The following is a 13250-nucleotide window of genomic DNA, read 5'->3' on the forward strand; positions in this document are numbered from 1 at the left end:
TTTCTTATTCAACTGAAAGCAATTCTTAAACATCCGAGCACATAATTGTCATAGGAAATGAAAGCACTCGTAAGCAAATGTACATGCACACAATCAAAGATTAATAAAAAGCACATTATCTAATATTACATATTGGGTTTTATTTTAAAGAATAAGAAGTTCAGAAAGTAAAATGCATAGCTTCACTGAATATTAGAGCAGCACTGTCATGAAACATTATGGTAGTGGGACAGGAAAATCACCCTTCATGAATAGGACTGTAGAAAGCTTCCTATAGTCATTCTTCCTTAATTTTGCAATAGTTCTGACTTACTCCTGCTGCTGAAATTACCAATTCAGATGGACTTCTGCTACTCTTCTGTGAGTCCAGAAGTGAAGGGGGGGCAACTACTGTCCAATCAGGCAGTGGCTGCTCAGACACACATTTCTCTCACATTCTTCTTCCCGACAAACTATAGTGCAAGACAGAATGTGCTTCGCTTGCATTAGGCTGCAAGTAGTTTAATGTAATTACGTTTTTTAACTCTGAGTTCACCACTGAAGCAATCACTTTTGCTTGTTTAAGGGAGTGACTACATTGGCCATTCATCCTGCAATTTGCAACAGACTGGGCACAGATGAATTTGAATCAAAATACTCTGACAACCTGATGTAAAGTTCAATGCAAGGAAGGCTAGTGTGAAATAATTTCTTTTGAATTATATATTTTTTGGTTCAGTCAGAAGGGGTAGTTGAAATTGGTACTGATCTGGTTGACATTGCTTTTGCCCACTTTCTGCCAGTTCGACTGCCTGATGCAAAGGGGTGCTTACTGAGGTGTCAGTTTCTCTCAGCTGAGGTCCCATTGACACTAAAACAGTTTTAAAAAAGAAAAGGAGGTGTTTGATTCAGTATTAAAACATGCATGATCACTAGGGCAATTAGGATAACATTTTTAAAAGAAAGTTGCAAGCTGACAATTAACACCTTGTTAGCACCTTAAGGCAGCTTCTATTGTTGGAGCTTTGTGCAAACTGAGCTCTCTGCCTCTGCCCCTACTGACTCTTGAAAATTCTCGGTTGGATGGCTGCAGCAGTTTCATCTGTGGAAACCTGATTTTCACAAGAGCAAATCACAGCAGACCAAGTTATGCTTTCCCTGTTGATAGTCATATCCTTAGATTGTTGTGCTTGTTATATGTTTGAATAATTTGTTTAATTATGATGTGAACATTTCTGAGATTTTTTGAACCAAAGAATGGCAAGCAAAAAAAAAAAAAAAACAATGAATAATAACAAAGTTCAGTGACAATAGGAAGCTGCAGCGACACTGCCCTGCCAATTAAGCCTCCCAAGAAGCTGACATCTGATAATTAATCTGCGACAGTGGAAACATGTCTATTTGTTCCAGATTCAATAGGAAATGTTAGAAAGTTTAACATTTATTTTTACAGTTGCTGCTGTATTGCTTTCTCTCTGTTGTTGCTCTTGTACCTCTGTCCAGAGCAGGTTCTACATGAGACAAGTGTCCTTCTTGCCCTGTTGCAGTTTTGCTACAGCCATTCCAAGAGATACCCTCTTCGGCCACACATCCTCTCAGCTGCCTTTTGGTAAACAGCATTTGGCTCCCTTCCCGACTTGGTCATGTTCATCTGCCCTCGCCAGAAAGGAGCCAGGGCTGTCCCTTTACTCCCTCTGGGCAGGCAAGAACGCTGTGTTCCTGCTGGAGTCATTCTTTCCAGGGTGTAAAAAAAAAAGCAATGTCAATAATATTCAAAAGCAAAATGGAACCCCAGCAGATTTAAAATCTAAATATGTATGTATATATTTGTGTTGCCTCTAAGTGGGAAAACTCAGCATGCTCAAAAGAGAATCTAACAACACTCAATTTCTATAAAATCCACTGAGTTTTGTGTGCACGCAGTTTTGTGTTGCTCAAAAATATTTGTTTGTGTTTGTTTGTATCCAGCTTATTGTAGCTAATCACGTTTTGGTGAGCAAGACGGAAAGAGCTATTTCCCTCCGGCAACAATTATCTCTGAATTAGAGGCAGAACAACTCTTTTAAGCAAGAGATATTCAAGTACTTCAACAAATACTTGAAACAGATTACAAAACTTTTTCAGAAAACCAGGCGGGGGTGGTGGAAATTACCCATGAGACAGTATCTCCCTGTGGTTTCTGCTCACAAACCTTCACTCACACACACAGACACACACACACACACACACACACACAGAGATACACAGATAGACACAGACACACACACTCATACACACAAACCCCTCTAAAGGAGTCAAACATTTAAAGGAACCATGAATGGGTTCCTCAGAAAAACAAGGCAACAGTGCCAATTGGAAATGTTTGCTTTGGGGGTGAGCTGGGAGGCTGGCGTCAGTCAGGGCAACAGGCATGCCAGTGGAATGTAATAGGGAGAGGAAGCAGCAGGTCACTCAATCACTGGCAAGTTGCCTGGAAGCAACTGGATGCCTTCAGTCTTCTTTTCTCTTCTTTTTTTAAATTGGTGGTTGTGTTGTCAATTTCTTCGTCTTGCACAGATCCTTAATAGCCTAGGATTCAGGAGAAAAGAAGAAGAAAAGAGGTATGCAAGGCTCAAACCTACAGGAAACTTTTCAATACTCTGTTTAGTGATGTTCCCACCTTGGATGAACGGTCCTGCCTTGTGGCCATATCTACACCACGGACCTAAACTGGTTTAAGAGCAATTCTCTCTCTTTCTCTAACCCAGGGATCTACTGCAACTGAGGATAAAGATGCCTTAAGAAAATGCTCTGTACCTACATTAAATTCAACACCTTCAGGAGAAGCAGGAAGGAAGCCAGACCAAAACTGACATCAAAGAGACATAAATGTTTCTGGTGTAGAACTCACGACTGCTAAGAATGATGCTGTTTTATTCTGGACTGATGTACAAAGATGGAAATTCACTTTTGACAAGTAATATGCCAGAGATGAGAGAGGAATGTAGACAGAACACAGCAAAAAGCACACAACAAGGAACACTGGGCGAGTCCATTGATCCATCTCGCCTTCCCCTCTTCTGAAGCTGTCTCAACAAGGTGAGACATGACAATTAGAGGTATTTACCTAACCTGGGACGTGGTGGCGCTGCGGGCTAAACCGCAGAAGCCTGTGCTGCAGGGTCAGAAGACCAAGCAGTCGTAAGATTGAATCCACGTGACGGAGTAAGCGCCCGTCACTTGTCCCAGCTCCCGCCAACCTAGTGGTTCGAAAGCATGCAAATGCAAGTAGATAAATAGGGACCACCTCGGTGGGAAGGAAGCAATGTTCCGTGTCTAAGTCGCACTGGCCATGTGACCACAGAAGATTGTCTTCGGACAAAACGCTGGCTCTATGGCTTGGAAGCGGGGATGAGCACCGCCCCCTAGAGTCGAACACAACTGGACAAAAATTGTCAAGGGGAACCTTTACCTTTACCTTTACCTAACCTAAAGAGACATAGCCTGACCTAGCCACTAGGGGGTGACTTGCTCTGATGAGACTGATAGGATTTTGTATTAATAGGCACAATTTCTAGTGACATGTGGTCTTGAGTTGTTCACATGTTGCATAAGCTTTCTAAACACTCACAGCTATCCAGTATACTTACGCTCATGGGTTTGATTTACAAGATTCTGTGAATTCTTCTACTATAGTAAATAGAAACCAACTTTCAGAGGGAAATATCCCTAGTGTATGCCTAAAAATCCAAAGGCAAGTACACAAATATCAGAACTGGACACAGTATTCCACGTGAATTCTGATCAAAGGAGAATTGTTGTTATATTGCAATAAGTTGTCTCCAGTATCTGATGATTTTATGGATTAATAACCTCCAAAATGTCCTATCATTTCAGATTGTGCATACATGCTGTTCTTCCTTTACAGAGGTTGGGCTCAATGACCCATAGGGTCCCTTCCACAGCTCTGCAGTTCTAAGATTATTACTATTAATCTTTGGACATCTAGCCTGGATTTTACCAGCTTGGCCACAAGAATATTATGGGGGGCCATGTGGAAAGCCTTCCTGACCTCAAAACATATTCCATCCACAGCGTTCTCTCATCTACTAGTCTAAGAAGATAAGATGCATCTGGATGAGTCTCCTGTGTGTGACTCAGGCCAATATGCACTATCAGGCTGCAAATGACATTCCAGACATTGTGGTAGATCAAAGGTGACACTAAATGCCAGCTGCATTTTGCAAGCTGTGTCTGCCACCTAGAAGCGTGTGTACCTGTGTCAGTCCCAGGGCCTCTCTGGTAACAGCAGCCAGGGACAGAGGTCTGATACCACTCTGCTAATTTCTGATTATGAACAATATGAACAACATCATTCCTTTGACATGTCACTGTCAGTACTGAGTTCTTCTTCTATTTACAGGGGTTTAAGAACAAATGCTGCTGCAGGTTAAATCCCGAAATGCTGACTTGGGGGGGGGGGAGTGGGCTTGGCAATCATGGACACATGAAGATGAATCCCTTCTCTCTTTGTGTTAGCCTGAATTCCTTACTGCAGTTTTAGGCACTTTCACAATGGAGGTGCAACACTGACACTACATCTCAACACACTCATTTTAGATTTCAGTTGTGAGTAGAAGAAGACCAGTGACAAGATGTAAAGGTGAGCTCTCCACAGTACTTTAAAAGCATTGCTTTACCTTATAAGTTCCTCACAATTCCTACAGCAAGGGGATTTACAACTTTAGTGTACATGGTTAGCTACCAGGTCCATTCAATTACACACATACAGAACAGAGTCATTGTGTTTTACACTAGTAAGCTACTGGTCGGAGATAAAGAATTTTCTTCAGAGAACTCATTCACCATCTGTAATATAGGTTCTTAAACTATGGTCAATGGACCTGGGGAGTGGGTTGATGTCCTCACAGGAGGAGGTTGAAAAAGCTTGAAGAAATGTTACAATCTTTTGCAGTTAAAATAGAAAGAAAGAAAGAAAGAAAGAAAGAAAGAAAGAAAGAAAGAAAGAAAGAAAGAAAGAAAGAAAGAAAGAAAGAAAGAAAGAAAGAAAGAAAGAAAGAAAGAAAGAAAGAAAGAAAGAAAGAAAGAAAGAAAGAAAAGGAAGTGTAGAACAAAATCTTAATTTCCCTTGCTTGTTTCTGTAAAACTTGGCTTTTCTAACCTTCCACCTCCACATTAATTAATTAATTAATTAATTTGATTTCTATCCCACCCATCTAGACCAAAGGTTTACTCTGGGAAGTTTACAGATTTAAAAACAATAAAACAAAAAACATATTTGGAGTGATTGTTCTCTTGCAACAAAAATCAAGCCTTTGGTGTCTTTCTTAAGGGTCCCCAGTTTTAGCCATGCCCATGTTGAATTGTTATCATATTTTCCATCAGTATTTCTCAGGTGTTGTCCATGTCGTGGTTTATTTTTCTGTTTGATTTATTTTCAAATTGTTGTTTCTTATATTGATCCTTTGTTTTTGTTGTTTTTAAAATATTCTCCATTTTTACCACCTTAAGTAATTTTTCTCTATTTGTATTAATATAATCATTTAGGCTTCTTTTTTCCTCCTCTGCTAACTGCTCTATTTACAGTAATCCATGGCCTCCATTTTTTTGTGGTATATATTATCTGTTCACATCACTTTTTGGATGTATAGCATGATGCATGTTCATTAGTTTCTGTGTTTTTCAATCCAATTCTAATTAATTTTGAGTCCAATCTATTATTCCAGCTGGATATCTAATTACTGAAACTTCCCATGTGTTTATGGTTTTGATTGTATTTCTACCATTTAATCCAGATTTTAATGTTTTCCACAGTCTTTTGATATATTCCCTTTCTCTCTGTTCTTTAATTTTTGTATGCAGAATGTTATCTCCTTCTAGTATTCCAAAGTATTTATAATTTTCATCACTTGATAGTGATTTTATAATGTTGTCATTTTTAAACACTATTCCATCTAGTTTTTTGGATCTTAACACATTGTATAGTGCTGCACATTTGTCAATTCCAAATTTCACTTGAATATCTTCATTAAATATTCTTACAGTGTTTAGCAGTGATTCTTTCTCTCTGGAACTTTTTGCATATATTTTAGGTCATGCATGTATAAGAGATTATTGATTTTTCCAGCTTGTTGTGAAATATGGTAGCCCAATCCAGTTTTATTTAAAATTATTAAAATGGGAATTAGCGAGATGTTAAACAGCAGTGGTGACAAAGAACCCCCCTGAAATATTTCTCTTTTGATGCTATCTTCCCCAATTTCTTCACCATGGGCCATTAAGATGGTTTACCATTTTTCCATGTTTTTACTAATCCCAAACATTTTTAGGCAGGTGTTAATCCAGCTGTGTGGCAATGAGTCGAATACCTTTTTATAGTCTGTCCAGGCCATGTTAAGGTTTGTTTTCCATCTTTTTGCATTCTTCAGTACCATTTTATCAATAAGTAGCTGAGCTTCCATGCCTCTTGACTTTTTAAAGTTCCTTTTCTGTTCAGTTGGGTATAGGGAGTTTTCAGTTAAGTAATTATATATTCATCTTGCAAGTATTCCTGTGAGGAGCTTAAACATTGTTGGAAGGAATGTAATTGCTCACTAATTAGTGGGTACACTGCCCTTTTGATGATGTTCTATTATCAGAAATGAGTTGGCTGTTGTTATCCAATCTTCAGTTGCAGAATTTTGAAGTAAGTACAGTGGTACCTCGACTTACGAACATTCCCACTTGCGAACGATTTGAGTTACAAAGGGCTCCGTTTGCAAAAAATTGCTTCGACTTACGAACAAAAGAAAATTTTTAAAAAACCCTTTCCTGCCCTTTTTTTGACCTAAGTTCATCTTAGGTCAAAAGAAGAAAAAAAATTAAAAATTCTCCCCCTAGTGGTAGAGTACAGATTAACCGGCTTTTCATTAGTTCCTATGGCAACTAATGCTTCTACCTAAGAACAGTGCCTCGACATACGAACGAAAAAGAGCAGGTACGGATTACATGGATTTCAATGCATTCCTATGGAAAAGTTTGCCTTGACTTACGAACTTTTCAACATACGAACGCCGTTCCAATACAGATTAAGTTTGTAAATCGAGGTACCGCTGCAATTAAATTGCACTGCTATATGTTGATGGAGACTTGTTAGATGCTTTAACCAAAATTCGTGCAGCTCATCTGGATCAGATACACTCCAATATTTCACAGAATTGTTTTATAGGTTTTATTTTGCACAGTCTGGCTTTTACTTTTTCATTTTTAAGTTTTGAATCTTTCAAGTGTTTTAAGTTGCTAATGTTTTAAGTTGCTGCACATAATTCATTTATTTTTCTTTCCACCCGAATTTTCCATTTTGGAGTGCTAGGAATTTTCTGTCTTTTTTGCAGCTTGTAACCAAGTTCCACGGTTTAATAACTTTAGTAGCTATGCTATACATTAGCTGGTTTATTTCCTTTAGTGTGTTGGTTAGGGTTGTTCTGATTACTACATTTGCATCTGTCAGTAGGTCTTTTACTGGTTTACTTTGTCACTAGGGCAAAATGAGGAGCCCTTGCTTTTTGTGTTTTGGCTAATATGGGTTACTATTTTTTTCCCTTGGTGATGTCTGCCATCCTGTCAACTCATAGTTTTGGGGATGTTCCATAAGTTGGTTTTCTATTGATACATTTTCTTCCACTCCTGCATCTGCCTCCACCTACCATTTGTCTTCCATCCTGTGGTCATTGTTCTGTGTTGATTTTTCTTTTGCCACCTTTTCTAGTTCTTGTAATCCCAGTTATGAAAACACTTTATTCCAGATGATAAATCCATCAGTCATCGTTCTGTCATGTCACGTGGGTGTTTCCTTTTCCAAATTTCCAATTTAAATCTTGAGTTAAGACTTGGTGGCCTGTGATAAAGAAAAGTTAAGAATCCATGGTAAGAGTTCATGGTAAAGAAAAGTTAAGAATCTCTGATCTATAATGTGATGACAAAGAACAGGGGGGAAAGGAGGAAGAAACCAAAATACTAAAGCACTTTAAAGACTAACCATTTTATTTCTATGTAAATTTTTATGAATCTATATCCATTTCCTCAGAATAATGTGAGTCTTCTTGTTCTCACTAAGTGATTTTGATTAATTTGTGGCACCAAGCGAGTTTGAAAATCTAAATAACAGTCCTGGCAATTGCTTTGTGTTTGGGTGAGGTGGTTAACTGATGAGAAAATAAGTGATTTTTCATGTGTTCACATGAATCAACCTGGGCAAGTGCTATGCCATGTTTACCCTCTCTTGTGGATGGGTGTAGGATGCAGTGCAGATATACTATAGATTACAGGTTGGGCCTAGAAAATATTATTGTTTCAGCTGGCTCTGAAAGAAAGCATCTAATGTTGTGGCCTTGTTGATGCTGTTAGCTTGATATGTAATCCTCATCAACAAGCTCTAAGACTTGCCCCATGAAAGAGGTGGCTAGAAGTAGCATAAACGTATGATGGCAGAAAGTTTAAAAGTAAGGAACAGAAAGGTAACAGAAAGAAGAACAAAGTCATTTAGGGTGGGAAGCTGGGTTATAAACTAAATAAAGAAAAAACATGTCTGGGGGTCTGTTTTGATTGCAACAACAACTCCTACTAGAAAACCAGTGAACCTCTTGGATTTCTGCTTCTGTCTTGGGCAATAAGAAGTCTTGTAGCAAAAAAATAGCCAGAGGAGGTCTTACCAGGGTAGAGAAGAGCAAGAAAAGTGTCTCCTAATCCTTTCTAATAATTCCACTCTTGACAGTATTTGCTCACTTTGCAATGGCACCACAAGAATGATTCACATACAGCTCACCACTGGGTATTCTCTCTCACAGCAACATGCTGAGCACATGTGCCCCAACTTTTCTTGCATCCTGTTTGAAAATATCCTGCTTAATCTATGACAGTATGCAGTTTTGGTTTTTGTTATTTTCACTGTACATTTTGGATGCTGATCCCTGGGGCTATAGCCAAGCTTTTCATCAGAGAGGAACAGACACCGCTGGCTGCTGGCGAGGCTGAAGGATGTGGGTTCCTCTGCATCGTGTGTTAGGTGGGAAAAGACTCATTTGTTACCTCATTTCACCAGCCAACCCCTGTTCCAAGTGAATTACCCTGTAATCCTGCCTGCATGTGCTTTCCAAGTCTCCAAACGGCTTTAAAAACCACCAGTGAGAGACCACCAGCTTTACATTTTCTAGCAACTCTCTCCATACATTTTTATGGTCATTAAACAATTCTGCAAGGCTTTTCCTGACAGAAGAGAAATGCATTTTGATTCATAATAAATGTGTAGTCTTCTATGAATCTATTTTCAGTCTGCTGATATTTATAAATCCACTTTGAAAAGATATATAAAAATATATGTATTTGAGACTGGCAAAACTGTTTCATATGCCAAGTTGCTAATGATTTTTAATGATGTCTCAATACTTCAGAAAAAAATAGGAATAAAATACTGCTTGTCCCATATTTTGACTATATGCTTTTATATATATCACAACAGAAATTCAAATTAAATGTTTAAATCTTATATCTTTCGAAAACAGAAACTTGAAAATGCTTATGCTGGCATACAGTTAACACTAGTGTTGCAATGTGTGGCATGATAATTAAAAATTAAAGTCTGAAATACAGGATAGACTCCCAGTCTTGTTTTCATAGACAAGCTATATGTTGAGATACCCGCTGGTCCTGTGACTTGAACTCCTGTCTTTGCTCTGTAACGCCAGTATTTAGGTGAGTATGGCTTTTTTAGAAATATGCTTTAACACATTTCTAAATTGATCACAAATGGAAATGGATGTCTAGGGAGTGTGAGGATGCCTGAGATGCAGCACGATTCACCCCAAAGCTCTCTGCAGCAGAAGAAAAAAGTGAAAAAAGCTTTCTGAAGCAGCAGCAGAAGAAAAAACACTTATCCCATAAATTGTGAATTTTCATAATCTAGATCAGAGGTCTCCAAACTTTTCAGAGTGAGAGCCACATTATATATGTTCCACACTTTCGAGGGCCAAAAAACAAACAAACCCACCACTAGATCAAAAACACTTCCACACAACAGAGTTTGTTTAAATATTCAACTGCCTATGCTAATCATCAGCTTTTCTTTTTTTATATGTCTGAAATACAAGTGGCAGAGTGGTCTCTGGTGCTTGAATAGGAAATTGTGGTTACTTCTAATAAATTATTATTTTTTAAATAACACCCAATCTCTTAGCTAGGATGGCATTAAATTGTGACCTTAAATTACGAGAGAGAAAATGAAGAAATGCACAAAACGGCATTATAAGGAATTAGGAAAGTTGGAGAAATGGTGGGTTCCAAGGCAATAACTACCAAGCAATAAGAACAGGACTATATTAAAGGGATGTTTCTTTTTATTAAAGTAAAAAATATCTATGTTTCATAAAGGCTGAAAGACATTGAGTCTCATCGGGCAAGGCGGAGCACTGGACGTCTCTGCTCGATCTACTGTGTTCAAAAAAGGAGAGAGCTCCCAGCAGATGATCTCCACTTTAGATTTTAAAAATGGTGCAGACTGTCAGGTGAAATACTAGTCGGAGGCCCATCACTTAGACCAATTCTGGATAGATTGCGAATTATATGGAAAAGTTCCACCTGCTGATTTGAAGCTTTGCTTATCCAGACAGCAAAGTGAACTCAACTGGCAGCCCTCACCTTAGTAAGGTAGTGGTTAGTCATGACCCTGACAGCTTTCTGATTATAATCCATTGGGTTCCATCTCCAAATGCACTCTAGTCTCCTCTTGTTTTGCTCCATAGTTTGCAGCTCCTGGTTAAACCAGGGCGCAGGCCAAGCTCTGTGCCGGAGAGGGCATTTAGGAGTGATCGTGTCAATAGCCCTAGTGGTGGCAGCAAGCCAGCCATCAACCAGAGCCTTGACAGGAGTGCCAGTCAGATCAGCCAGAATCCCTCTCATAGAGTCCTGGAATCCTATAGGATCCTGTAGCCTTCAAGGGGAGACCATTAAGATAGGTCTTTGCTCCCTGTGGGGAGGGAGAGCAACTGAGAGGTTACATTTTATTAGGTGGTGATCTGACCATGACAAGGGAACCAACACAAGGTCAGTTACCATCAGACCACACTCACTCTGTTCAGTGGAGAACACCAGGTCTAGCATGTGACCACCCACATGGGTGGGACCATTAACATGTTGGGACATGTCCAAGGAAGCCATGGTTTCCAAGAACTCAAGAGCAGGATCAGAAATTTCTGCATCCGCATGGATGTTGAAAGCACCCAAGACCAGAAGCCTCGGTGATTCCAACAGTGCCGCAGAGACAAAGTCCGCCAGCTCTGGTAAGGAAAGGGTTGGGTTGCGGGAAGCGTGGTAAGCCAGCAAGATCCCAATACCATACCTGGCCCCAGTAGACCTGTGGAGGGCCTCCAGACCCGGCTTTACTACCATATAGCACCTAACAACCTCCAGAGTGTTTCTATAAACAATGGCTACTCCCCCCCCCGCCCCTCCAGTCTACCCTGGTGCTGGACTGCATAACCAGGAGGACAGGCAAGAGTCAAGGGAACTCCCCCTTCCCCGCCCATCCAAATCTCAGGTCTGCATCCTCCTCCAGAATAAGGTCTTGGATAATCTGGGATTTGTTGGATACAGACTTGGCATTCAACAGCACCAGATTTAGAGTGGAAGGACGGCTGATCTGACTACCTCAAGACTGACAGTTGGTCACAGTGCCAGAACATCTGTTCACCGTTCTTCTGAAATGAGTAGGAACTGTGTCATCGCCATACCTCTCTCTACCTGTAATCACTCGGATGTTCAAAGGACCCCTGCTGGGGGGGGGGGTAAGCCTTCCCCTCCATGTCAAACAAGAGAAAAGAAAAAGAAAAGACCAAAAATATACCAAATTAATAAAAGTAAACAATACAGTGGTAACAAGGTCAACAAAATTAATCTAAACCATAACATAAAAATACACATTTAAATTAAACAATAATCAAATAAACAACTTAAAAATTTAAACTTTAAAAAGAAAGGGAATACGAACAAGAAACCTCTCTCCCCAGACGACCTCGTCATACCCAAAGAAAAGAAAAAGTAAATAAGAAAAAAATAAAGCAAAGGAGAAAGAAAAAACAAAAAACAAAACAAACAACAACAACAAAACAAACAGAGAGAGAGAGAGAGAGAGAGAGAGAGAGAGAGAGAGAGAGAGGAGCAGGGTAGCTGGGCCATGGGACAAGTATCTGTCTCATCTGGGCTAGCCAGGTGCGTAGGGACTGGATGAAGTGTATGTCTGGACAATTTTGATAGAGATCAAAATGGTGAAAATGCATGTATTGGCAATGGGGGACAACAGGTGCTGGGAATACTGAATAATAAGGCTGAGAGGTACATGACACTCAGCTGCTACATACTAGCACGTATACAAACATTCAAGGTAGCAACAGCTGTGAGCAGTGCAGGTACTGAAGTCTGCAAAGATGTATGCGGGGCAAGGAGAACACATGGCAAGGCATTCTCAATTAAATTTAGGGAAAATACAAGCTAGGAGACTTCATGGCTTGAGCAGGGCAGCTCCTCCCCTACCATTTCAGTGTGAGGGACGGACACACACATACACACACACACACACACACACACACACCTCAGACTCTCAGCTACCCCTGGAGAAAGAGTAGCAGGCTGGCAGCAAAGCAAATGTTGTTAAATTTTTCCCCATAGGGGAGTTGTCCCTGCCATCAGACCATTTTGTTTTTCCCTTTTCTGCATCTCTTCCAATTGAATCATATTCTTTCTGATGTGCAATGGCCTGAACAGTGCCCAGCATTCTCAAGGTGCAATACCATGGCTCTCCACTCAGAGTAAGCCCTACTCTGTTCCGTGCAACTTACAAATCAGGTGAGCATAGGATTTCAACCTTAGTGTGGCTGCACCACAGAGTTGGCAGCTTTATTTTTCATTCCTTCTCTCATAATCCCCAATGTGGAATTTGTGTTTTTTGGTGTGTGTTTTTCTCGACCTCTGCACAGGGAACTTCTGCTTGACTTATCCACCTTAACCTCCCAATCCCTTGTGTGGTGAAGAACTGCCAACTCAGTGGGGTAAAGGACTCATCTTGCTCCAACCACAGAGTGCCCTAAGTGCCTATACGTGAAAGCAGAATATTCTTATCCCATCCAAATACTTCCTTACACATTCACCTTACCCATTCCTCCCAATTAAGGGAGATCCTTTTGGAACACATCACTTTCTATTTTTGTTTTAAACATATGCTTTTAGCCAAAAGGTGGCCACAA

Source organism: Pogona vitticeps, chromosome 3 (genome assembly GCF_051106095.1).
Source record: "Pogona vitticeps strain Pit_001003342236 chromosome 3, PviZW2.1, whole genome shotgun sequence".
NCBI lineage: Eukaryota > Metazoa > Chordata > Lepidosauria > Squamata > Agamidae > Pogona > Pogona vitticeps.